The sequence below is a fragment of the Pelophylax lessonae genome (genome assembly GCF_965119305.1).
Source record: "Pelophylax lessonae genome assembly, chromosome: 4".
Lineage (NCBI taxonomy): Eukaryota > Metazoa > Chordata > Amphibia > Anura > Ranidae > Pelophylax > Pelophylax lessonae.
Window position 1 is genome coordinate 51,194,461 of NC_138771.1, and position 24,809 is coordinate 51,219,269.

The following is a 24,809-nucleotide window of genomic DNA, read 5'->3' on the forward strand; positions in this document are numbered from 1 at the left end:
TTAGTCTACCTAATATATAAAAGCACAAGCCCAGTGGCTATGTATTTATCTACATTCCTTACAGATTGGATAATTAAAGGGCTCACCAAAAATGAAAGCAAAGGATCTTGCTGGCTACTAATCTTGGCAGTCTATTAATTTCTCTAGACTCTTGTAAAACGTATTACATTGTGACAATTAAAATAATTCAGCCAGTCCAGTCTACTTTAGTGAGAACACCTGGTCCCCTTATTCACGTCTAAGTATGACTGTCTGATGAATGTACAACAACAAAGACTTCTACAATCCCGAAAAATGCAATCCAACATTGTAGTAGTGGTTCCGATTCAGTCAAAGAAAACAAAATTAAGCCTTTCTGGCCAATGTAGACATTAGCAACCAGCATAAAGCCCCGTACACACGAGTAGAAATTCGGCCGGGAAATTTCGTCCGACGACCGATCTGCCGATTTTCGGCTTGTTAGTATGGTGCTTCCGACAACCGACTCCGACTTTTCGGCTGAAAAAATCCTGGTGTGCAGGCTATAAAATTTTTGTCGACCGTCAAAACACGTCCGATTTTCGTCTCATTAGTACAGATTTCGATGGGGAAAAATCTTATGAGCAAGACTAGGCATGCTCAGAGATGAAAGAACACAAAGAAAGCAATTCAACACATGACGTCACTTCTGAAGTAGAATTCTGTCGTGCGGAAAAATTTGTGTGCAGTCTAGAGCACATTCCAACCAACAGACAGCACTCTGGACAAAAGACGGACGACCGGTCGGCGGAAATTCGTTGCGTGTGTACGAGGCTTAAGGCTCCGTTCACACTGGTGCAAATGCAGATGAGTCTTGAGTCACACAGAATCACATGACAATGGAAATCACATTGTTTTCACATCAATACAACTCAGCACACCATAATCTTGGAAAAGGTTCCTGTACTACTTTGGTGTGATTCTAAGTTGCACTACATAATCGCATTGAAAATGGGATCAAAATCAGATTGCAGAAGTGTGAACCTAGCCTAAAGGTTATTCCTGCTTACTTTACAAAAAAGCATTAGGGTTTGTTGCCTTAAAATGTAAGGTGGCCAAGGATACCTAGGCAAGGACATAGCCTAAGGACATCAATCTCCAGATTGATGTCCGCATCATGATACCTAGGCTGCAAGGAGAAAGCCTGGTGACAGCAATCTTCCAAGATGCATTTGGAAGGAAACAGGGTGCCTTGGTTTGCGAGGAAGAAGCCTAATGTCATCAAGCTCCCAAGATGCATCTGGAGGATGAAGGATGCTTAGCACGCAATGAAGAATTCTGAGGACAACAATCTCCATATTGATGTCCACAACAGATGCCTAAACTGCAAAGAAGAAGCTTGATAATATCAATCTCCCAAGATGCATCTTGAAGGCAAAAGGCTACCTAGACTTTGAAGAGGTTGCCTAATGACATTAATCTCCCAAGATACATCTGAAAGTTTTAATGAGTCCTAGATGAGAAAGAAGTCTGATGATGTCAATCTCCCAAACTGCATCTGATAGGAAAAAAAACACCTAGGCTGCAGGGAAATAGCCTGACGATATCAATCTCCCAAGATTTATCTGGAAGCTTTAAGGACGTTTTGGCTGTGAGGAAAAAGCCTGATGATACCAATCTCTCAAAATGTGTCTGGAAGGCAAAAGGTCACCTAGGCTATGGGGAGGTAGCCTGATGATGTCAATCTCCCAATATGCATCTGGAAGGTGTAAAGTGGTATTCCAGTCTATATCCAACTATGCTTAAAACTGCTCCCACCCCCTGCTAACTGCTATTCTAACTCCTCTGTAGAAGAAAGATGTTTATACTTACCTATTCTCATGATGTTCGGGTCCAGTTATGCGATATCTTGAGTTGCTGGCTTCAGGGGAGAGGAGAGATCACCAACGAAGGCTGAAATACCTGTGCGGTGATGTAACCCATAGACTTACTATGGGGCCACCATTGTCGACTCTTCCTCCTGTCCCCTGAAGCCACCACTGGGAGCCGATCATGTGACTGGACCAGAGCACACTGAGAATAGGGAGTGCATCTTTCTTCTACAGGGTAAATATAATAGCAATTAGAAGGGGAGTGGGAGCAGTTTTAGGCTTAGATTAGTTAGTCAGACTGGAATTGAACTTTAGGGATGCCTAGTTTGAAAGGAGAAAGCCTGATGACATCAATCTCCCAAGATGCATTTGGGAGGCTTTAGGATGCCTAGGGTGCAAGGAAGAAGTCTGGAGATATCAATCTTCCAAGATACATCTGGAAGGCAAAAGGTTACTTAAGGGCCGTACACACTTGATGGAAATCGGACGAAATATCCTCCGATTTTTCTCTCTCTTGTTCAACGTTCATAACCGTTTTTAGTTGACAGTGCATAAATGTTCACGAAATTTCTCGTCCGATTTTCTATTTTTTTTTTGGGACATTTGTTCCTAGATTTTCGGGTTGTCAGCAACTTGAGATCATGCGTCTTTCGTATCCGATTTTTCACAGACGTACTGCATACACATTAAACGAAAATTGGTCGTCTGGGGACGGACTATAAAAATTTTGGTGTTTGTCCTTCTGTTTTTTTTTCGTTGAAAATGTCGGGATTGGCTGCTGAAAGCTGTGTACACACTAGCCGAAAATCGTACGATTTTACCTCGGACGGGAATTTTCGGCAGATTTTCTACTAGTGTGTACCCCACTTTAGACTATGAGAAGCTAGCCTGGTGATATCAATCTCCCATTTTGGATGGCTTCAGGATATCTAGGCTGCAAGGAAGAAGCCTGATGTTATTAGTCTCTCATAATGCACATGGAAGTCAATAAGCTACCTATGCTGCTTGTGACTAGAAAGTTATGGCATCTGAATTTTTTTACATTTCTGCAAGATTTTTTTGCACAGTCTATTGTATTTTAGGCCACCCATGGGGCAGTGGTTTATTTAATTTGAATATTATAGGGTTGATTCAAATTAAATTGGCGAGTGCAAAATCTGGTCAAGCTCTGCATCTGCTTCTAGGTTTTTTGTTAAAGCTTATTTGAAGAAGTTGAGATTAGAAGCTCATTAAATAAATGACTTCATCTACCCTGTTTAAAGACAAAAAATCATTTTCTAATTAAACTGAATAGAAATAGCCAAGTCTGAGCTAAAATATTTATATGGAACTGATTAGTCTCGATGTCTACCAGAGAGGTTTTCTAGGTTTTTCTAGCCCTCTGGGGTGGTAACTGTCCCATTTGTTATCCCTTCATCATGCACACATTGTTGGTTATAATTCCTTAGCTGCTAAATGATACACCTGTGTTTAGGTATTGATGTCCTGTTAGGACCCCATTTCAGATGTTCAGATGAGCTCAACCCAGTTAACTGCTATGATCTAATTTCTACTACGTTTAACTAATAAATCATATTTCCTTTCTCTTTTATAACCTGGTAGGGTGTAGTCGTCTTTATTCTGTATGTTCTCATCATGAGAACTGCATTCCTGACAAGAAGCAGACGGCAATCAAATCCTCCAAGGAGCCTTTCATAGACTGGAGGGGAGTACATCTGTTCCAGGACTCCGACCTCTATACACACAGCACTGTACCCCATTACATTTACCATCCCAACTTAGCTACGTTTCCACTACAAGACGATGAGCATTTAAAATTAAGCTGACCACATGGAAAAATGTTGTCACAAAGTTTTCTGTATGGGTAGAAACCTCGCACTAATGCATGCAACGACACCAGGAAATTCGGGATATAATAGACAAAGAAGACAGTTGGCTGCACTTCCCACTCACCCTTGGGGCTACTGAACAATAAGAGAAAGTGTCTCCGTTATTTCCAACAGAATGAGGAATTTACATGTCCCTTCCAAACATGGTCTCCAATGAATGATTTTCTGGCATGGACTACTCCAGCTGATTCATTCTCAAATAGTATATGGTTGTTTAAGGACAGGACATCTTTATATTTAAATACAAAGCAAAAAAGCATATTTTGTGCCAAAGTTATAAAGTTTAAGCTCCATTCACACTTTGCGGTTCTGCCCGCGATCCCAAATCGCCTGGCAATCACAGCACGTGTTTGGGTGCCATCATCCTCAATTGGCACCTCAAAGAGGATGTGATTCTGCCACGATTGTCGTGCAACAGGACCCTGGGGAAAAATGCTCCTTGCATGAAGCTTGTTGCCCAAAAAGCAGTGTTGGGGTAGTTACTCAAAAAATGTAACTAGTTACTAGTTACTAGTTACTTCTGTAAATTGTAATGAGATTACTTTACTAGTTACTGCATTTGAAAAGTAACTTCACTACTTATTACTTTACTCTCCTCTTTCTTAATTGACCGTGTAGAACAGGGATATGCAAACTGTGGCCCTCCAGATGTTGGCGAACTACAAGTCCCATGAGGCATAGCAAGATTCTGAGAGCCACAAGCATGCGCCCAGAGGCAGAGGCATGATGGGACTTGTAGTTTTGCAACAGCTGGAGGGCCACAGTTTGCATATTACTGGTGTAGAAGAAGATACATGACACTCTTTCTGCATAGAGTTTATTGTATAAACACAGGCTTTGGGAAACATGAGAACAAAACCTGAAAAAACAGAATAAAACATAAAGTGCAACAAAAAGTCATAAACTTCATCCCTCTCTATTCTTCGAAATAACGATTGTATCGCACGGCTTGGGTAACGCAGGAAAGCGCGTTCCTATAGCCTAGTAAAGTAGTGTAGTTACCTCCTATAGCCTAGTAAAGTAGTGTAGTTACCAATATTAGTATTGTAACTAGTTACTTTACTTAGTTACCAAAAAAAGTAATGTAGTTACTGTAATTAGTTACTTTGTAACTAGTTACCCCCAACACTGCCAAAAAGGAACAGGAGCTTCATTTTGGGCAACAAACAGGTGTAATGCAGCCCAAGTGCATGGGCTGGTCCTATGTGACACGCAAAATTGCATGCAAATTGCACTTTGAAAATTGGGTAGCAGGAACGGGGTCCAAAGCTGAAGTTTAGTTATGATTTTTCTTGCATAGTTGTACTGGCACAGCTTGGACCATTGGGCAACTATTCATACATGGGCGATCCCTGAGGAAGCTGCAAATCACTGTAGTAGTCACTGCTACTACAATGATAGCAGCAATCTTCTGGGACCAGTGCTGAGTGGCTTCTCTGTCAAAATCGCCCATTCAAGGCAATAGGGCTGTGCCACAACCGTAAGACAAATGCGAGCGAAATAAGTCGCATTCAAAAATGCCATTAAAAAAGAAAAAAACAGCAGCAGGATCACCTCCTGAACACCCAACAGTGGCTGCTTCGTCTGTGGGTTGCTTTTCGGCTTATGGCAAGAATGGGTTTAGCTTTATTGTTATTTTAAACTAAATAATGTAAAATTATGGAAGATGAATGCGTGTATGAATTAATTTAACTCATGTCCAGATGAACCTTGAAAGGGTGGGGGTATGTGTGCAATGAGCTTATTGGCTTAGCACATGCTCCCATGTTATCAGGGTATCGCAATGCATGCCATGCTTGACCTGTGCCTGCCAACTCATATACTTCACATCCCTTGGGAGCCCCTCTGAGCCCAGGTCTGCCAGAGCCTGGACACAATGCTGCCCAACTAACTTGTCTTTCGGATGTGTTTCTATGCCCATCCTCCCATCTAAATACAGCCTAATAAAGAATCCAATAAACCTAATATAGAATACAATAAATGCTTACTGTCTAGTCATTATACACACTCACCGGCCACTTTATTAGGTACCTCTCTAGTACCGGGTTGGACCCCCTTTTGCCTTCAGAACTGCATTCATTCTTCATGGGATAGATTCAACAAGGTGTTGGAAACATTCCTCAGAGATTTTGGTCCATATTGACATGATAGGATTACGCAGTTGCTGCAGATTTGTCAGCTGCCCATCCATAATGCGATTCTCCCGTTCCATCACATCCCAAAGGTGCTCTATTGGATGAGATGTGTTGAGTGTGGAGGCCATTGGAGTACAGTGACCTCATTGTCATGGTGAAGAAACCAGTGGTGAGATGATTTGATCTTTGTGACATGGTGTATTATCCTGCTGGAAGGAGCCATCAGAAGATGGGTACACTGTAGTCATAAAGGGATGGACATGGTCAGCAACAATACTCAGGTAGGCCGTGGCTTTTACACAATGCTCAATTGGTACTAAGGGGCTCAAACAGTGGCGGCCCGTGCATAGGGGGCGACAGAGCGCCGCCCCCCCCCCCTAAAAAAAAGAAAAAAAAAATAGAAAAAAAAATGACAAAAAGAACAAATAAAGTTTTGAAAAAAAAATCGTGTTCGCAGGCCTATGCGCTCGGCCTGGTGGCTATGGGGGGGGGGGTGGGGTTTACGACCCAGAAGAGGCGCTGATTGGCTGCCATCTGGGGGCGTAACCTGGGCGCAGGAAAAAGCGCTGAGCCACCCCCACCTTCGTGATATCCTGGCTGTGATTGGTCCAGTCTCCAGCCTGGACCAATCATCATCCAGGACATCGCTGACTCGCAATGGGGGTGGTGCCGGTGCGTGCGTCAGTCACGCACCGTCACCGCCCGATCTCCTTCCCGCCACCCGGACCGGAAGACAGAAGACTGAAGAGGAGGACGTCCACGGCGCTGCTCGTCTCGGTTCCCGGAATCCCGCCATCGTCAGAAGGTAAGTGATTGAAGCCGACCTGTGCCCTCACCTGTGCCATGCCTGTACCATCACCTGTGCCATGCCTATGCCATCACCTGTGCCATGCCTATGCCATCACCTGTGCCATGCCTATGCCATCACCTGTGTCATCACCTGTGCCATGCCTATGCCATCACCTGTGCCATGTCTATGCCATCACCTGTGCCATGCCTATACCATCACATGTGCCATGCCTATGCCATCACCTGTGCCATGCCTGTACCATGACCTCAAAGTCATGCAATTTTTTTACCGCGTTTTTTGCCGCGAAGCAATACCTATTACATTTTTCTTTTTGCGCCCCCCCAAAAATTTTGAGCACCAGCTGCCACTGGGCTCAAGAAAAAGTGTGCCAAGAAAACATCCCCTATAAACTACTGAACCGGTGATACAAGGCAGGATGGATCCATGCTTTTTATGTTGTTTATGCCAAATTCTGACCCAACCACCTCAATGTCTCAGCTGAAATCGAGACTCATCAGACCAGGCAACATTTTTCCAATCTTCTATTGTCCAATCTTGGTGAGCCTGTGCAAATTGTAGCCTCAGTTTTCTGTTCTTAGCTGACAGGAGTGGCACCCGGTGTGGTCTTCTACTGCTCCAGCCCATCTGCTTCAAGGTTGAATGTGTTGTCCATTGAAAGATGGTATTCTGCATATCTTGGTTGTAACAAGTGGTTATTTGAGTTACTGTTGCCTTTTTATCATATCCAACCAGTCTGCCCATTCTCCTCTGACATCAACAAGGCATTTTCATCCACACAACTGGATATTTTCTCTTTTTCGGATCATTCTCTGTAAACCCGAGAGATGGTTGTGCGTGAAAATCCCAGCATATCAGCAGTTTTTGAAATACTGAGACCAGCCCATCTGGCAGCAACAACCATTCCACGCTCAAAGTTACTTAAATCTTTTTTCTTTCCTATTCTGATGCTCGGTTTGAACTTCAGCAAGTCACCTTCACCACGTCTAGATACCTAAATGCATTGAGTTGCTGCCATGTGATTGGCTGATCAGCAATTTGTGTTACCAAGCAATTGAACAGGTGTAACTAATAAAGTGGTGTAGTTACATAGTTAGTCTGGTTGAAAAAAAATTAGTCATGGGACTGCAGGCCGCAACCCCTCCCCCCCCCCCCCCATCCATAGAACACCATCAATATTATTAATAAAGAAAACACTGAACTCAGGAAATGGCCGCAGTACTTTATTGATTTACCAAATACAACATAAATCATTGTAAGAAGATTTTAATTCAAATAACAATAAGAACAGACAAATTTACCAACTTCTTTGTTCAGTTATTACAACTCGAACATATATAGAGAAAAACAACACCCCCCCCCCCCCCCCAGGTCCAGGGTAGCAGAAAATCACATAACATACCGCAATGGGCGGGAGGGTGGGGGCTCCTTTTGCTAGAAGGTCCAAAGAGGACCAGAACCGGATCCAGCCGCCTTATATAGACCCTGGGCCAGCATCCCATAATAATCCCAGGTGTTTCCATTGGCTTTCATAGCACACCTGGGAAAACAAAGCTGGGAAAGCAGCTTTTAGAAGGAAATAAAGGGGGGAGAGGAGTCACAGTCCCCAGAGAGTTTTGCCCCCCTTTAACATTGTTGACAAGCATTTACCATGATGTACATTTGTTCTACTAGTGAACGCCCCCCCCCCCCCTCCTGAAGCATACCAGACCACATGCCCTCAACATGGGGAGCTGGTGCTTTGGGAAAGGGGGGCTCTCCCACCCATTCCAGAGCACCTTGTCCCCATGTTGATGGGGACAAGGGCCTCTTCCCAACAACCCTTGGCTGTGGTTGTGGGGGTCTGCAGGTGGGGGGCTTATCGGAATCTGGAAGCCCCCGTTACCAAAGGGGGCCCCCAGATCCCTCCCCCCTTATGTAAATGGGTATGGGGTACGCATTAACAAAGGGGGGCGGGATCTGGGGCCCCCTTGTTAAATTGTACCTGTACCCATTCACCAAAAAAGTGTAAAAAAGTAAAAACCACAGAATACTGTTTTTGACAAGTCCTTTATTAAAAAGAAAAAAAAAAACATAGTGTCCCTCAATGTAAATCCATCATCCATCAATCACGACGTCCACCCGAGTGACGTAGCCAGGTGGCCCCACCCCTTGCCTAAAAAAGAACTGTCAAAGCCGAAGAGGGGGCATACGGCAGGTAGCCTCTTAGGAGGCGAAGCAATTTTTAATTTTTTTAATTTTTTGGGTCTGGCGGGTGTCGTGATCGACGATGGATTTACATCGAGGGACACTATTTTTTTCTTTTTAATAAAGGACTTGTCAAAAACCGTTTCCTGTGGTTTTTACTATTTTACTTTTTTTTGGGGAATAAGTACGGGTAAGATGTACCCGATACCCATTCACATGGGGGGGGGGCAGGATCTGGGGACATCCTTGTTAAAGGGGGCTTCCCGATTCCGATAAGCCCCCTTCCGCAGACCCCCGCAACCACAGTCCAGGGTTGTCAGGAAGAGGCCCTTGTCCCCAACAACATGGGGACAAGGTGCTTTGGGGGGGCACCCCAAAACACCCTCTCCATTTTGAGGGCAAGCAGACTGGTATGGTTCAGGAGGGGGGGGCTCTTGCTCGCCCCCTGCCCCGTTTCTGCATGCTCGGATAAGGGTCTGGTATGGATTTTGGGGGGGCACCTATGCCGTTTGTTTTTTTTTTTGGCATGGAGTTCCTCTTAAAATCTATATCAGACCCAAAGGGCCTGGTATAGACTTTGGGGGGGGGGGGGGAGCCCACACCATTTTTTTTTTTTTAATTCTGTTATAGGAATCCCCTACTTCAATACAGGGCACTTTCACCCCCTTCCTGCCCAGACCAATTTTCAGCTTTTGGTTTGTGGTTCTCATATGCAGTGTAGACTTTCTTTAAGTTAAGAATGTAAGCAAATTACAAAGTCTTTCTAAAATTATATATATATATATATATATATATATATATATATATATATATATATATACACAGCTATAGAACTACATCAGTCTAATTGCCAAGAATGAAAGTAGCAGGCTCATATACCCTCCACCCACACAGCTTCTAATGATCTATGCAGAAACCACAACATCTGCACAATGGAGTCACTCTACCACCTCTGCCTTCAGAATCATGAATTTCTACGTCTTCCCTTACTTTTCATATACATTGTTTGTATATCTGGGTATCTACAAAGGTTTTGCTACATAAAAACATATATTATGGGGTTGATTTACTAAAGGCAAATCCACTGCGCACTATAAGTGCACTTGGAAGTGCAGTCACTGTAGAGGGGAAGCTCTGCTGATTTCTATTATCCAATCATGTGCAAGCATAAATGCTGGCTTTTATTTTCCTTGCATGTCCCCCATAGATCTACAGCGACTGCACTTCCAAGTGCATTTGTAGTGAACAGTGGATTTGCCTTTAGTAAATAAACCCCAATATTACCAAAAATATTGGGACGCCTGCCTTTACACGCACATGAACTTTAATTGTATCCCAGTCTTAGTCTGTAGGGTTCAGTAATGAGTTGGTCCTCCCTTTGCAGATTTAAGAGCTTCAACTCTTCTGGGAAGGATGTCCACAAGGTTTAGGAGTGTGTCTATGGGAATGCTTGACCATTCTTCCAGAAGCACGTTTGTTAGGTTAGACACTGATGTGGGACGAGAAGACCTGGCTTGCAGTTTCTGCTCAAATTTATTCCAAAGGTGTTCTATCAGGTTGAGGTCAGGACTCTGTGCAGGACAGTCAGGTTCCTCCACCCCAAATTCACTCATCCATGTCTTTATGGACCTTCCTTTGTGCACTGGCGTGCAGTCATGTTGGAACAGGAAGGGGCCATCCCCAAACTGTTCCCACAAAGTTGGGAGCATGAAATTGTCCAAAATATCTTGGTATGCTGACACCCTAAGAGCTCCCTTCACTGGAACTAAGGGGCCAAGCCCAACCCCTGAAAAACAACCCCACACCATAATCCCCCCTCCACCAAATGATTTTGACCAGTGCACAAAGCAAGGTCCATAAGATTAGATTAGATTCAACTTGATTGTCATCACACATGTACGAGTACAGGCAACGAAATGCAGTTTAGGTCTAAAGACATGGATGAGTGAGTTTGGGGTGGAGGAACTTGACTGGCCTGCACAGAGTCCTGACCTCAACCCAAATTCATCCCAAAGGTGTTCTATCGGGTTGAGGTCAGGACTCTGTGCAGGCCAGTCACGTTCCTCCACCCTAAACTCACTCATCCATGTCTTTATGGACCTTGCTTTGTGCACAGACTAAGACTGGGGTGCCATTTAAGTCCATCTGTGTGTAAAGGCAGGTGTAATTTTTGGTAATATAGTATATGTCATAATCGGTTAGAATACTATGACTGCTGTAGATATATAAAAAATATCAGATCATGTGAAATTGTGCATTGACACTAAGGGCTTGTTTATACCTGTGGTCAATGGGTAGTAAAAAAAATCAGTGGTTGAGCCTTGATTTTACTGCCCCATCCTTTCCCCTTATGCTGTAAAGACAAGTCAGATGGGGGTTTACACATACTGCAGCCATGATGCAACAATTAAACCCCGGGTGGCATTCGGTGGGCAGTACCATCGCCAAATGCAACCTATTCAAGTAAATGGGACTATGCCACAACCCCCCTGCACCTGTGTGCATTGTAGTCCTGTGGTGCAGGCTTTACAGGGTTAAACAGAAGGAGACAACATGTTGCCTCTTAAATATGATTTTGCAGATATAAAATGTGCATTTATTATTTTCTTTTCTCAGGAGCCTGCAGAGCATTGCACCTGAAATCAGCAGATCACAGGTGCAATGTCAGGCTCCTGCAGACTCTTCCTCCAGCTCTACAAGAGCTTACCTATGTAAGGGCCGTCGGTTACAAATCTGGTGGAAGTGCCAATAGACTAAAAGGGCGCTGATCAAAAAGCCTGTTTTAAAGCGGAGTTCCACCCAAAAGAGGAACTCCACTTATATGCTTCCTCCTCCCCCCCGGTGCCACATTTGGCACCTTTTAGGCGGGAGGGGGGAAGGGTACCTGTTTTTGCCTCTTGCACACTACAGCTTGAAAAAGCTTAGTACAGCGTTTTTGTTTGTTTGTTTTTTTTTTGTTTGTTTGTTTTTTTACTGATCCAGGATGCAGCCTATTGTTTACGATGTGCCTGTACACACAGGCGTCTAAGCCCCCGTTCACACTGGGGCGAGGCTACTTCGCCGGGCGACCTCACAGGACCCACTTCGGAGTGGCCGGCACGGACTTCATAACATTGAAGTCTATGCAGGTCGCTCCGGGTCGCCCCAAAGAAGCTCCGGACCCTTTTTCTAAGTCGGAGCGACTTGTGTCGCTCCTATTAGAACGGGTCCATAGCTTCTGTATGGCGGGCAACCTATGGCGACCTGTCAGGCGACCAGGTCGCCTGACAGATCGCCCCAGTGTAAACGGGGGCTAAGAGCCCATTCATACTAGCGCGACATGACTTTCGGGGCCGACCTGTGAAGTTGCGTGCACCGCTGTGCACCGTGACTTCGGCACGACTTGCAGAGACTTCACATAATGGAAGTCTATGCAAGTTGCTCCGAGGTCGCCCCGAAGTAGTACAGGACCCTTTTTCTAAGTCGGAGCGACTTGTGTCGCTCCTAATAGAATGGGTCCATAGCTTCTGTATGGCAGGCGACCTACGGCGACCTGTCAGGAGACCAGGTCCCCTGACAAGTCGCCCCAGTGGGAACGGGTGCTAAGAGCCCATTCAGACTAGCGCAACATGACTTTGGGGGGCGACCTGTGAAGTTGCGTGCACCGCTGTGCACCGTGACTTCGGCACGACTTGCAGAGACTTCACATAATGGAAGTCTATGCAAGTTGCTCTGAGGTCGCCCCAAAGTAGTACAGGACCCTTTTTCTAAGTCAGAGCGACTTGTGTCGCTCCTATTAGAACGGGTCCTGTACTACTCAATGGACCGCGACATACCGCGACTTGTCAGGCTGACAAGTCGCCTGACAAGTCACACTAGTGTTAATGGGCTCTAAGAGCTGCGTATTCTTGAGCTAAAAAAAAAAATTAAAATAAAAAAAATAAAAAATCTGTGTTCGCGGTCAGTGTTTTGCACGCAAATACACGCATGTGAGCCTAAATATAAATTCATTTTCCCTATGAATGTATTGTGAGCGTGAATGCACAAACAAGCAAATACACGTATAAATATGTGCAAATACGCGCAAAATAAAAGTCTGAAATGATGGCCAAAAAAACAGATGCTGAAACATCAATACCGTGTGCAAGATGCCTTAAAGTGTCACCATCTGCCTTCAGCAACTCTCATAAAACCAATGGGCGCCTGACTAGCCCAATGAAATCCAAGCCGGTCTGAGTATTGGCCACCTTAGTGCTGCTATAACAGCTGATTGCAGGCATTCTAAGCTGAACATCTCTGCTAATAAACAATTAATCACTTCAGCTTTAGAAATGACCAGGCCATTTTTTGGGTTGCGTCACTGCGTTACTTTAACTGACAATTGCACGGTCGTGCGACGCTGTACCCAAAAAAATGTGTGTCCTCTTTTCCCCACAAATAGAACTTTCTTTTGGTGGTATTTGATCACCTCTGCGGTTTTAATTTTTTGCGCTATAAACAAAAAAAGAGCGACAATTTTGAAAAAAATAAATAAATAAATATTTCTTACCTTCTGCTATAAAACACATCCAATAAAAAAATCAATTTTTTTTCATCAATTTAGGCAAATTTGTATTCTGCTACATATTTTTGGTAAAATAAATCGCAATAAGTGTATTTTGATTGGTTTGCACAAAAGTTATTGTGTCTACAAACTAGAGGAAAGATTTATGTCATTTTTATTTATTTATTTATTTATTTATTGTTTTACTAGTAATGGCGACGATCTGCAGCCAGTGGTGATCAAAGGGTTAATTGTGAGCCTAGGGGAGTGTTTACTAACTGTGGGGGGATGGACTTCTGAAATGACCATAAAGACATGTGATCCTATATAGAAGGATCACAGGCGCTCTGTGATCATTCCAGAGAGAAGAACGGTCAGCTGTGTTTACAACCTCTGACCATTCTTCTCTCTCAGCGGGGAACGATCGCGGGTGACCAGCGGCAAAACACATCCAATATAAAATCAAAATTTTTCATCAATTTAGGCCAATATGTATTCTGCTACATATTGTTGGCAAAAAAAAAAAAAATCCCAATAAGCGCATATTAATTGTTTTGTGCAAAAGTTATAACGTCTATAAAGTATGGGATAGTTTTACAGAATTATTATTTATTTGTTTTTTTTTTTTTTGCTAGTAATGACGGCGATCAGCGACTTATAGCGGGACTGCGACATTGCGGCGGACAAATCAGACACTAACTGACACTTTTTTGGGGAACCGGTGACACCAATACAGTGATCAGTGCTACAAATATGCACTGTCACTGTACTAATGACACTGGCTGGGAAGGGGTTAACATCAGGGGCGATCAAAGGGTTCAATGTGTCCCTAGGGAGTGATTACTAACTGAGGGAGGTGCTTGTACTGTGAGAAGACTGAGATGCGTGTTCCTGCTTAGCAGAAACACAAGATCACTGCCAGTGCCTTCCCTACTGACAGAACGGCGATCTGCCTTGTTTATATAGGCAGACCACCGGTCTCCGCCTCTCCCGAACGATCGCCGGGTGCCCACAAACATTGAGTCTGCCAGACCTGCTGATTGGCTCCCGATGTGTCAAATTACAGTGGGAGAGGGTCATCAGTGGCGCGAGTGCGTGCCCCAGACACAGGAGTGCAGGATCACCTCCCTGCAGTAAATGTACCTAGGGCGGTCGGAAAGAAGTTAACCACTTTACCACCGGAGGATTTTGCTGTCTTACGTCTGGGCCACTTTTTGCGATTCGGCGCTGTGCGACTTTAACGGACAATTGCGCGGTCGTGCGACGCTGTACCCAAACGAAATTTACGTCCTTTTTTTCCCACAAACAGAGCTTTCTTTTGGTGGTATTTGATCACCTGTGCGATTTTTACTTTTTGCGCTATAAACAAAAAAAGAGCGTAAATTTTGAAAAAATAACAATATTTTTAACATTTTTTTATATGAAATTCCCCCCAAAAAAATTTTAAAAATCTAAATTTTTTTACATTTTTGGCCAATTTGTTTTCTGCTACCTATGTTTGGTAAAAAAAATCACAATACGCGTATTTTGATTGGTTTGCGCAAAAGTTATTGCGTTTACTAACTAAGGGAAAGATTTCTGTCATTTTTGGTGGGTTTTTTTAACGAGTAATGGCGGCGATCTGCGATTTTTTTTGCGGGACTGCGACATTGCGGCAGACAGATCGGAACATTGACTGACATTTCTGACACTTTTGGGGTTACCAGTGACATTACTGCAGTAATCAGTGCTATAAATATGCACTGTTACTGTAAAAAGGACACTGGCAGGGAAGGGGTTAATTTTATTGGAAAGGGAGGGGTTAATGTATGTCTGGTGCTTACTGACGTGTGTGGGGGGAGGTGACTGAGTGACACAGGGACAGATCGCATGTTCAGCTATGCTGAACCCTGCAATATGACCCTGCCTGTCACTTAGGAGATCCGCCCGCTTTGTTTACACAAGCGGGCGGATCTCCACACTCGATTCCCAGACGATCGGGGAAGAGCCGCAGCGATTGCCACTGCTCCTCCCCTGGCCCGACTCCCGCTGTAACTGAATACAGCGGGAGCTAGCCTCCAGCGGCGCGCGCGTGGCGCCGAGAAGGGGGAGTGTCTGGCGACGTAGGTCTACGTCGCCAGACGATGACGATCCACATTGCCGCAGTAGGGCTCTAGTGAGCAGACGGCAAGTGCTTAACTGACAATTGCACGGTGGTGCAACACTGTACCCAAAAAAATGTGTGTCCTCTTTTTCCCACAAATAGAACTTTCTTTTGGTGGTATTTGATCACCTCTGCAGTTTTTATTTTTTGCGCTATAAACAAAAAAAGAGCGACAATTTTGAAAAAAATAAATAAATAAATATTTCTTACCTTCTGCTATAAAACACATCCAATAAAAAAATCAATTTTTTTCATCAATTTAGGCCAATTTGTATTCTGCTACATATTTTTGGTAAAATAAATCGCAATAAGTGTATTTTGATTGGTTTGCACAAAAGTTATTGTGTCTACAAACTAGAGGAAAGATTTATGTCATTTTTATTTATTTATTTATTTATTGTTTTACTAGTAATGGCGGCGATCTGCAGCCAGTGGTGATCAAAGGGTTAATTGTGAGCCTAGGGGTGTGTTTACTAACTGTGGGGGGATGGACTTCTGAAATGACCATAAAGACCTGTGATCCTATATAGAAGGATCACAGGCAGTCTGTGATCATTCCAGGGAGAAGAACGGTCAGCTGTGTTTAAAACATCTGAACGTCTTCTCTCTCAGCGGGGAGCGATCGCGGGTGCCCGGCGGCAAAACACATCCAATAAAAAAAATCCAATTTTTTCATCAATTTAGGCCAATATGTATTCTGCTACATATTGTTGGTAAAAGAAAATCACAATAAGCGCATATTAATTGTTTTGTGCAAAAGTTATAACGTCTATAAAGTATGGGATAGTTTTACAGAATTATTATTTATTTGTTTTGTTTTTTTGCTTGTAATGACGGCGATCAGCGACTTATAGCGGGGCTGCGACATTGCGGCGGACAAATCAGACACTAACTGACACTTTTTTGGGTAACCGGTGACACCAATACAGTGATCAGTGCTACAAATATGCACTGTCACTGTACTAATGACACTGGCTGGGAAGGGGTTAACATCAGGGGCGATCAAAGGGTTCAATGTGTGCCTAGGGAGTGATTACTAACTGAGGGAGGTGCTTGTACTGTGAGAAGACTGAGATGCGTGTTCCTGCTTAGCAGAAACACAAGATCACTGCCTTCCCTATTGACAGAACGGCGATCTGCCTTGTTTATATAGGCAGACCTCCGGTCTCCGCCTCTCCCGGGTGCCAGCGAACCTTGCGTCTGCCAGACCTGCTGATTGGCTCCCGATGTGTCAAATTACAGTAGGAGAGGGTCATCAGTGGCGCGAGTGCGTGCCCCAGACCCAGGAGTGCAGGATCACCTCCCTGCAGTAAATGTACCTAGGGCGGTTGGAAAGAAGTTAACCACTTTACCACCGGAGGATTTTGCTGTCTTACGTCCAGGCCACTTTTTGCGATTCGGCGCTGTGCGACTTTAACGGACAATTGCGCGGTCGTGCGACGCTGTACCCAAACTAAATTTACGTCCTTTTTTTCCCACAAACAGAGCTTTCTTTTAGTGGTATTTGATCACCTGTGCGATTTTTACTTTTTGCGCTATAAACAAAAAAAGAGCATAAATTTTGAAAAAATAACAATATTTTTAACATTTTTTTATATGAAATTCCCCCCCAAAAAAATTTAAAAATCAAAATTTTTTTACATTTTTGGCCAATTTGTTTTCTGCTACCTATGTTTGGTAAAAAAAATCACAATAAGCGTATTTTGATTGGTTTGCGCAAAAGTTATTGCGTTTACTAACTAAGGGAAAGATTTCTGTCATTTTTGGTGGGGTTTTTTTAACGAGTAATGGCGGCGATCTGCAATTTCTTTTGCGGGACTCCGACATTGCGGCAGACAGATTGGAACATTGACTGACATTTCTGACACTTTTGGGGTTACCAGTGACATTACTGCAGTAATCAGTGCTATAAATATGCACTGTTACTGTAAAAAGGACACTGGCAGGGAAGGGGTTAATTTTATTGGAGAGGGAGGGGTTAATGTATGCCTGGTGCTTACTAACGTGTGTGGGGGGAGGTGACTGAGTGACACAGGGACAGATCGCATGTTCAGCTATACTGAACCCTGCAATCTGACCGTGCCTGTCACTTAGGAGATCCGCCCGCTTTGTTTACACAAGCGGGCGGATCTCCACACTCGATTCCCCGACGATCGGGGAAGAGCCGCGGCGATTGCCACTGCTCCTCCCCTGGCCCGACTCCCACTGTAACTGAATACAGCAGGAGCTAGCCTCCGGCGGCACGCGCGTGGCGCCGAGAAGGGGGAGTGTCTGGCGACGTAGGTCTACGTCGCCAGACGATAACGATCCACATTGCCGCAGTAGGGCTCTAGTGAGCAGACGGCAAGTGCTTAACTGACAATTGCACGGTGGTGCAACACTGTACCCAAAAAAATGTGTGTCCTCTTTTTCCCACAAATAGAACTTTCTTTTGATGGTATTTGATCACCTTTGCAGTTTTTATTTTTTGCGCTATAAACAAGATCACTGCCTTCCCTACTGACAGAACGGCGATCTGCCTTGTTTATATAGGCAGACCTCCGGTCTCCGCCTCTCCCGGGTGCCAGCGAACCTTGTGTCTGCCAGACCTGCTGATTGGCTCCCGCTGTGTCAAATTACAGCGGGAGAGGGTCATCAGTGGCGCGAGTGCGTGCCCCAGACACGGAAGCACAGAGTCACATACCTGAACGTGATTCCGCGCACAGGAGCCGCCTCCCTGCAGTAAATGTACGTGGGGCGGTCGGAAAGAAGTTAAAGAGACAAGTCCCAAACACTATTATGGAGTTTGTATGTTCTTTATGCCCATGTGGGCTCCCTCTGGGTACCCTGGTTTCCTCCCACACTCCAACGATACGCCGATAGATTCATTAGCTCATAGATGAGATAAGGACCTTAGATCCTCCCTAAAGTAGATCTAAACCCAAGAACAAACATGTAAGATACTGCAGCTTATAAATCCTAAGTCTAACTTCACATTTGTGCATTGTGGGAATGAGCCCAAAATTGTGTCTTTTCCCGCAACACACAGAAACGCTCAGCCCTTCTGCAGACGCACAGCGTGCCATCAATTCTTCATGGCATCCTCATGTCTCTGGGAATGCGAGCATTTCTGCACATGCCATAAATCCTGTGCCGCAGCACCATGTGCTTCAATGAGGTGAGAATGCTCGAAAGGGTCAAAGACTTCTTTTGAGCATTTCTCGCCCTTAGTGCAATGAATAGGTTGCCCTACACACGACTCATGGAAACGAGCTGAATCACACATGCCAGGCCTTCTCTCCAACATCAGTGCCTGACCTCACAAATGTGCTTCTGGAAGAATGGTCAAACATTCCCATACACACACTCCTAAACCTTGTGGACAGCCTTCACTGAAAAGGAGAAGCTGTTATAGCTGCAAAGGGTGGCTCAACTCAATATTGAACCCTACGGACTAAGACTGGGATGCCATTAAAGTTCATATGCGTGTAAAGGCAGGTGTCCCAATACTTTTGATAATATAGCGTATCTTCACTATCAGTAATACTGCACTCCACACCCCCCATTGACTTTAAACATCCCTATAGATTGAATTCCTAGACTCCTGGCACACCTTAGTACATTGGTAAATAATGGCATGGATGTTGACTAAGGAGGCTTTCCTCTCTATGCTTCCACCTTTCCCCCCATACAAGGCTGGATAATCCGGAATGGCATGTTGACCTATGGCCCATCAAGAGGAAAGAGTCGGAGATAACGCATGGCAATGTATAACCAGCTCTCTGCACAGCTATTTCCCCAGGAATGTTAAGTGGAGATGACTGACACATCAAGGTCACAGATTCCTCCCTATAATTACCCATCATGTCTGACGAGGATATGGAACGCTGTCATGTGTATCCTATTATCTCCCATTCATGTCTCTTTTATCTTGTCAGGCCACAATGCACAATTCTTACTGTTTATTAGGATCTATTGCTGTACATTAGCCCCATATACACCGATCTCATACTCATCCTATAGTGAGGAATGCTTCCAATAAAGAATCCCCACCCTCTCCTGTGATGGTTAATATTTACAACAGCAGAAACTACAATGTGAGGTTAATGTGTAAACCAGAAATAACAAATGAAGAGTTCACAAAGACAGAATCAGATCAACCCTTCCATATACATACGGCTACAGGATACCTTGCTGCTTGGATTGCCAGGGATATTGGATTATATATTTTTGATCCCCCCCCTCCTACTTACCAGCATAGGCTATTCCATTAGCCACCCCGTAGCCCTCTCATCTGGATGGATTATGGGATGTATACACACATACCTTTCGTGAACAATCACGCCACCATCGTGACCCTTACTACCTAGCCTCGTTTAGGTTTGAACCGCTCCCATGTCCGCCTGGGGGGACATCTACCCTAATTGCGATTCCTGGTCTGTCCTCTAGGTTTCAGGATTGGTCTGGTTGCAGCATCTGTGATGTCCCTTATCTGTGTATATGCCCCTGAAGAAGCGGTCACCCGCGAAACATGTTGGGCCAGTGTATGGGCATCAACGTTCATCACTACATCAAACCTATGTTACCCCTTGGGTTTCTGTGCATGCTACCTACAATATTTGCAATACAGTATCTATGTTTTTTAATACAGCAATCTCTTCTATATATGATGATGGTTTCTTCCAATAAAGATTGTTTTTTACCCCATATGTACTTTGATTATTGGTCTAATGACGGTATCCCCTTTAGAAGTCCCCCTGCCCCTCCTTGTTCCTATTTTTTAATGAATTTTGGGACGTGGATACCTTTACTTCAATATCCATCTAGGATATATATTTCTGTTTTGGAGCTTGTCTTTCTTTTATCCTTCCATATACCCAGTGAGGTGACCGGCCTCAGAGAGAGGAAACAAATCCTCCTACATAAGTTGTACCTGTTTATTTCCAGCCCTCTCTCCTCTACATCCATTCAAAGTACAGAATCTATACAGCTTGTGTTAGCATTCAAAAAGAAGGGGGTGGGAGTTGAAGTTACACAGGGTTGATTTACTAAAACTGGAGAGTGCAAAATCTGGTGCAGCTCTGCATAGAAACCAATCAGCTTCCAGGTTTTTTTTTTTTTTTTTTTTGTCAAAGCGTAATTAAAGTGATTGTAAAGCCTCCAGTTTATTTATTTTTGTTAAAATAATAAACATATTATACTGACCTCCTCTGTGCAGTTGGTTTTGCACAGAGCAGCCCGGATCCTCCTCTTCTCGGGTCCCTCTTCTGTGCTCCTTGCCCCTCCCTCCCTGCTGAGTTCCCCCACAGCATGCAGCTTGCTATGGGGGCACCCGAGCCGAGTCATAGCTCCCTGTGTCCATTCAGACATGGAACTGCCTTTCGGCCCCACCTCCTCTTTCTCCTGATTGGCTAATTGACTTTTATTGGCTCCCGCTGCTGTGTCTCAGCCAATCAGGAGGAAGAGCCAAGGACAGCCAAGGGACTCATAGACATCGCTGAATAGAGATGGACCTCAGGTAAGTATTGGGGGGCTGGGGGGGGGGGGCTGCTACAATTCATGTAACAAGTATTGTGTGTTGGTAATTCATGTAACAAGTATTATATTGTTTCCTCTTTTTCTTTTCTTTCATTTCCTATTGATACATTTTCAAATATTGTGTGTTGGTAATTCCTGTAACAAATATTGTGTGTTGGTAATTAATGTAACAAATATTGTGTGTAGGTAATTCATGTAAGAAATAATGTGTGTTGGTAAATCATATAACAAATATTGTGTGTTGGTAACTCATGTAACAAGAATTGTGTGTTGGTAATTCCTGTAACAAGAATTGTGTGTTGGTAATTCATGTAACAAATATTGTGTGTTGGTAATTCATGTAACAAATATTGTGTGTTGGTAACTCATGAAACAAGAATTGTGTGTTGGTAACTCATGTAACAAGAATTGTGTGTTGGTAATTCATGTAACAAATATTGTGTGTTGGTAACTTATGTAACAAGAATTGTGTGTTGGTAATTCCTGTAACAAGTGTTGTGTGTTGGTAACTCATGTAACAAGTATTGTGTGTTGGTAATTCATGTAACAAATATTGTGTGTTGGTAATTCATGTAACAAATATTGTGTGTTGGTAACTCATGAAACAAGAATTGTGTGTTGGTAACTCATGTAACAAGAATTGTGTGTTGGTAATTCATGTAACAAATATTGTGTGTTGGTAACTTATGTAACAAGAATTGTGTGTTGGTAATTCCTGTAACAAGTGTTGTGTGTTGGTAACTCATATAACAAGAATTGTGTGTTGGTAATTCATGTAACAAATATTGTGTGTTGGTAATTCATGTAACAAGTGTTGTGTGTTGGTAATTCCTGTAACAAGAATTGTGTGTTGGTAATTCATGTAACAAATATTGTGTGTTGGTAATTCCTGTAACAAATATTGTGTGTTGGTAACTCATGAAACAAGAATTGTGTGTTGGTAACTCATGTAACAAGAATTGTGTGTTGGTAATTCATGTAACAAATATTGTGTGTTGGTAACTTATGTAACAAGAATTGTGTGTTGGTAATTCCTGTAACAAGTGTTGTGTGTTGGTAACTCATATAACAAGAATTGTGTGTTGGTAATTCATGTAACAAATATTGTGTGTTGGTAATTCATGTAACAAATATTGTGTGTTGGTAACTCATGAAACAAGAATTGTGTGTTGGTAATTCCTGTAACAAGTATTGTGTGTTGGTAATTCATGTAACAAGTGACTCAAGTTTTGCTACACAGCAGAAAGTGTTTTCTATTAGAAAGTTATTTGGTACAATTAGCTGTGATCCCCAAATGACCGCGTCTAAAGGATTTGTCATACTTAGATTAAACGTAAGTGTTTCCAGAGGGGAAGGCTTTTGTAAAATGTCTCATTCAGGCGTATTGTACAATTAGGGATGATCACACTGTGGGGAATACAACCCCACACCCTACAGCTAGAGCAGATCTAGAATTCACACTTTTCTATGCAAACCGTGCTGACAGTGCATGCTGAGATTTGTAGTTCCCCAACAGTGAAGCCACAGAGGCTGTGTGCCTGAGCACAACTTGACCACCTCCTAAACCCTGGTTCACACCTGAACAATTTTTTGGAAGCACTTCAATGCTCGGCATGAGGACTTCTATTGTATCCATCAGTGCTCATTCACCCCTGAATGGCCGGTCACTTGAAGCTTGTCCCTCATGGCTCCAAAGAGTACATGAGCCTCATGGGGCAGAGTAGTGCATTTTTGGTTCCTTGAACTTGCGTCTAAAGAAAAAAAAGCCAGCAAAGCATGGGTAACATGCATTTTTCAAGTTGTTTCTTGTCTATTACCCTAGTAGGTAGCTCGCTATTGGCTAATACAAAAATTCTGAAGCCAAAAAACTGCTTGTGCGAAGCGCAAAAAAAAGAAAAAATGCTCGAGTATGAACCCAGCCTAAAGCCTAGCCACACGTGTAAAGCCTAGTATACACTATGAGAAAATCGAATGAATGACCGTCCAATTTTCCATCAATATTGTGTATCTGCTAGCTTTCCATTTAGGAACACTTACCTGTCTCTGGATCCAGCTCGGTCCTAACGTTTTTTGATCAGCTTCAGGTCCAGGCACCAGCATCTTTACTAAGGGAAACCAGCACTGAAGTCTTGAGGCTTCACAGCCGCCTTCCAACTGCGCATGCGCAAACCGCTCTGCGCTTTGTGAGTGGTACCGCAGTCTTCTGGGACCTGTGATGTGGGGAGCCGATCTTCTGATCCAGACAGAAGTGGGGGGGGGGGCAGATACCTGTCAAAACCAGGTACCCCTCCCCTCCCCTCCCCCCTAAAAAAGTGCCAAATGTAAAGGAGGAGGGGGGGAGGAAGAGTGGAACTTAAAGTTTTGGGTGAAGTTTTGGTTTAACTTCTTGAACAACAAAGGCAAATGTATACATATATAACTAGGTACTAGCGTCTTCCAGGTCCTTCTTTGTGTCTGATCATGCACGGTATTTTTTAATCGATTATATCTGTACGATTACTGTACATATTGAACGAAAATCAGATGTTTTGTTCACTTACGATAAAAACATTTCTAGCTTGCACCTTCCTTTTGTTTCATCCGTTGGAATTGGCTGTCAAAAGCACGATACTAACAAACATAATCAACCGATCGTTCCTCGTAAGGACATTTTTATCCAATTTTCTTATCACGTGTATGAGCCTTAGGCTGGCCATACATTATACAATTTTCTGTACAATTTTCTTAAGATTTACCTTAAACTATGTAATACAAAGGCCTGCCTTATAGTATACAATTGAAAGTGTTGTTTTGTTTTGACCTCATATTATATGGATTTTGGTAAATCTAACAGAAAATTGTACAAGAGAATTGAACATGTATGGCCAGCTTTAAGGTCCTTAAAGTGATTGTAAAGGTTAATTTTTTTTTTAACAAACATGTTGTACTTACCTGCTCTGTGTAAGGGTTTTTGCACAGAACAGCCCCGATCCTCCTCTTCTGGGGTGCCCCGGAGTCGCTTCTGGCTCCTCCTCTTCATCGGGTGCCCCCACGGAGAGACGCTTTCCATAGGGGCATCCGCGCGGGCGCGCTCCCAAGTCCTGTTGCTGCGTCCATTGACACAGACAGCAGGACTTGGCCCCGCTCTTGTGTCACTGGATTTGATTGACAGCAGCGGGAGCCAATGGCTCCTGCTGCTATCAACCTATCCAATGCGGACCTGAGAAAGGGGCTGAAGCTCTTGGGCTCATGCTCATCACTGGAACGTTCAGGTTCAGGTAAGAATAACGGGGGGTCTGGGGGGCAGCTGCAACCAAGAAGGTTTTTCACCTTAATGCATAGAATTTATTAAGGTGAAAAACCTTGAGACTTTACAACTCCTTTAAGGTATCTTTATTCAGCCAGCCAGCTAAATGAAAAAACTGACCCTATTCCCCCATCTATACATTCAGGTCTAATGCACACGAACGCTGGACAAAAATGCTGGATAAAAAAAGCTGGTAATAGTTTTTTGTAGTAGCATTTTAGTAGCAATTTAGAAGCATTTAAGAGGGTATGGGAGCGTTTAAGAGGGTATGGGAGCATTTAAGAGGGTTTGGGAGCGTTTAAGAGCGTTTGGGAACTTTTCGGAGCGTTTGGGAGTGTTTAGGAGTGTTTGGGAGGGTATGGGAGCGTTTAAGAGGGTTTGGGAAGCTGGTAATAGTTTTTTGTAGTAGCATTTTAGTAGCAATTTAGAAGCATTTAAGAGCGTTCAAGAGGGTATGGGAGCGTTTAAGAGGGTTTGGGAGCGTTTAAGAGCA

The 24,809-nt window shown here is 43.6% G+C and overlaps 1 protein-coding gene across 2 annotated transcripts in view; it reads right to left on the reverse strand.

Moving 5' to 3' along the window:
- The window catches only part of HAPLN3 (hyaluronan and proteoglycan link protein 3), a 76,293-nt gene that overhangs the window by 45,953 nt on the left and 5,531 nt on the right, over nt 1-24,809 (reverse strand). Inside the window, exon 1 of one of the 2 annotated variants that reach the window (XM_082254016.1) lies at nt 3,783-3,903. The exons of the other annotated variant lie outside the window; for it this stretch is intronic. The gene's annotated coding sequence lies outside the window, so the exon portion shown is untranslated. Of the gene's footprint in view, nt 1-3,782; nt 3,904-24,809 lie in introns of those variants that run through there. 2 annotated transcript variants of the gene reach the window in all.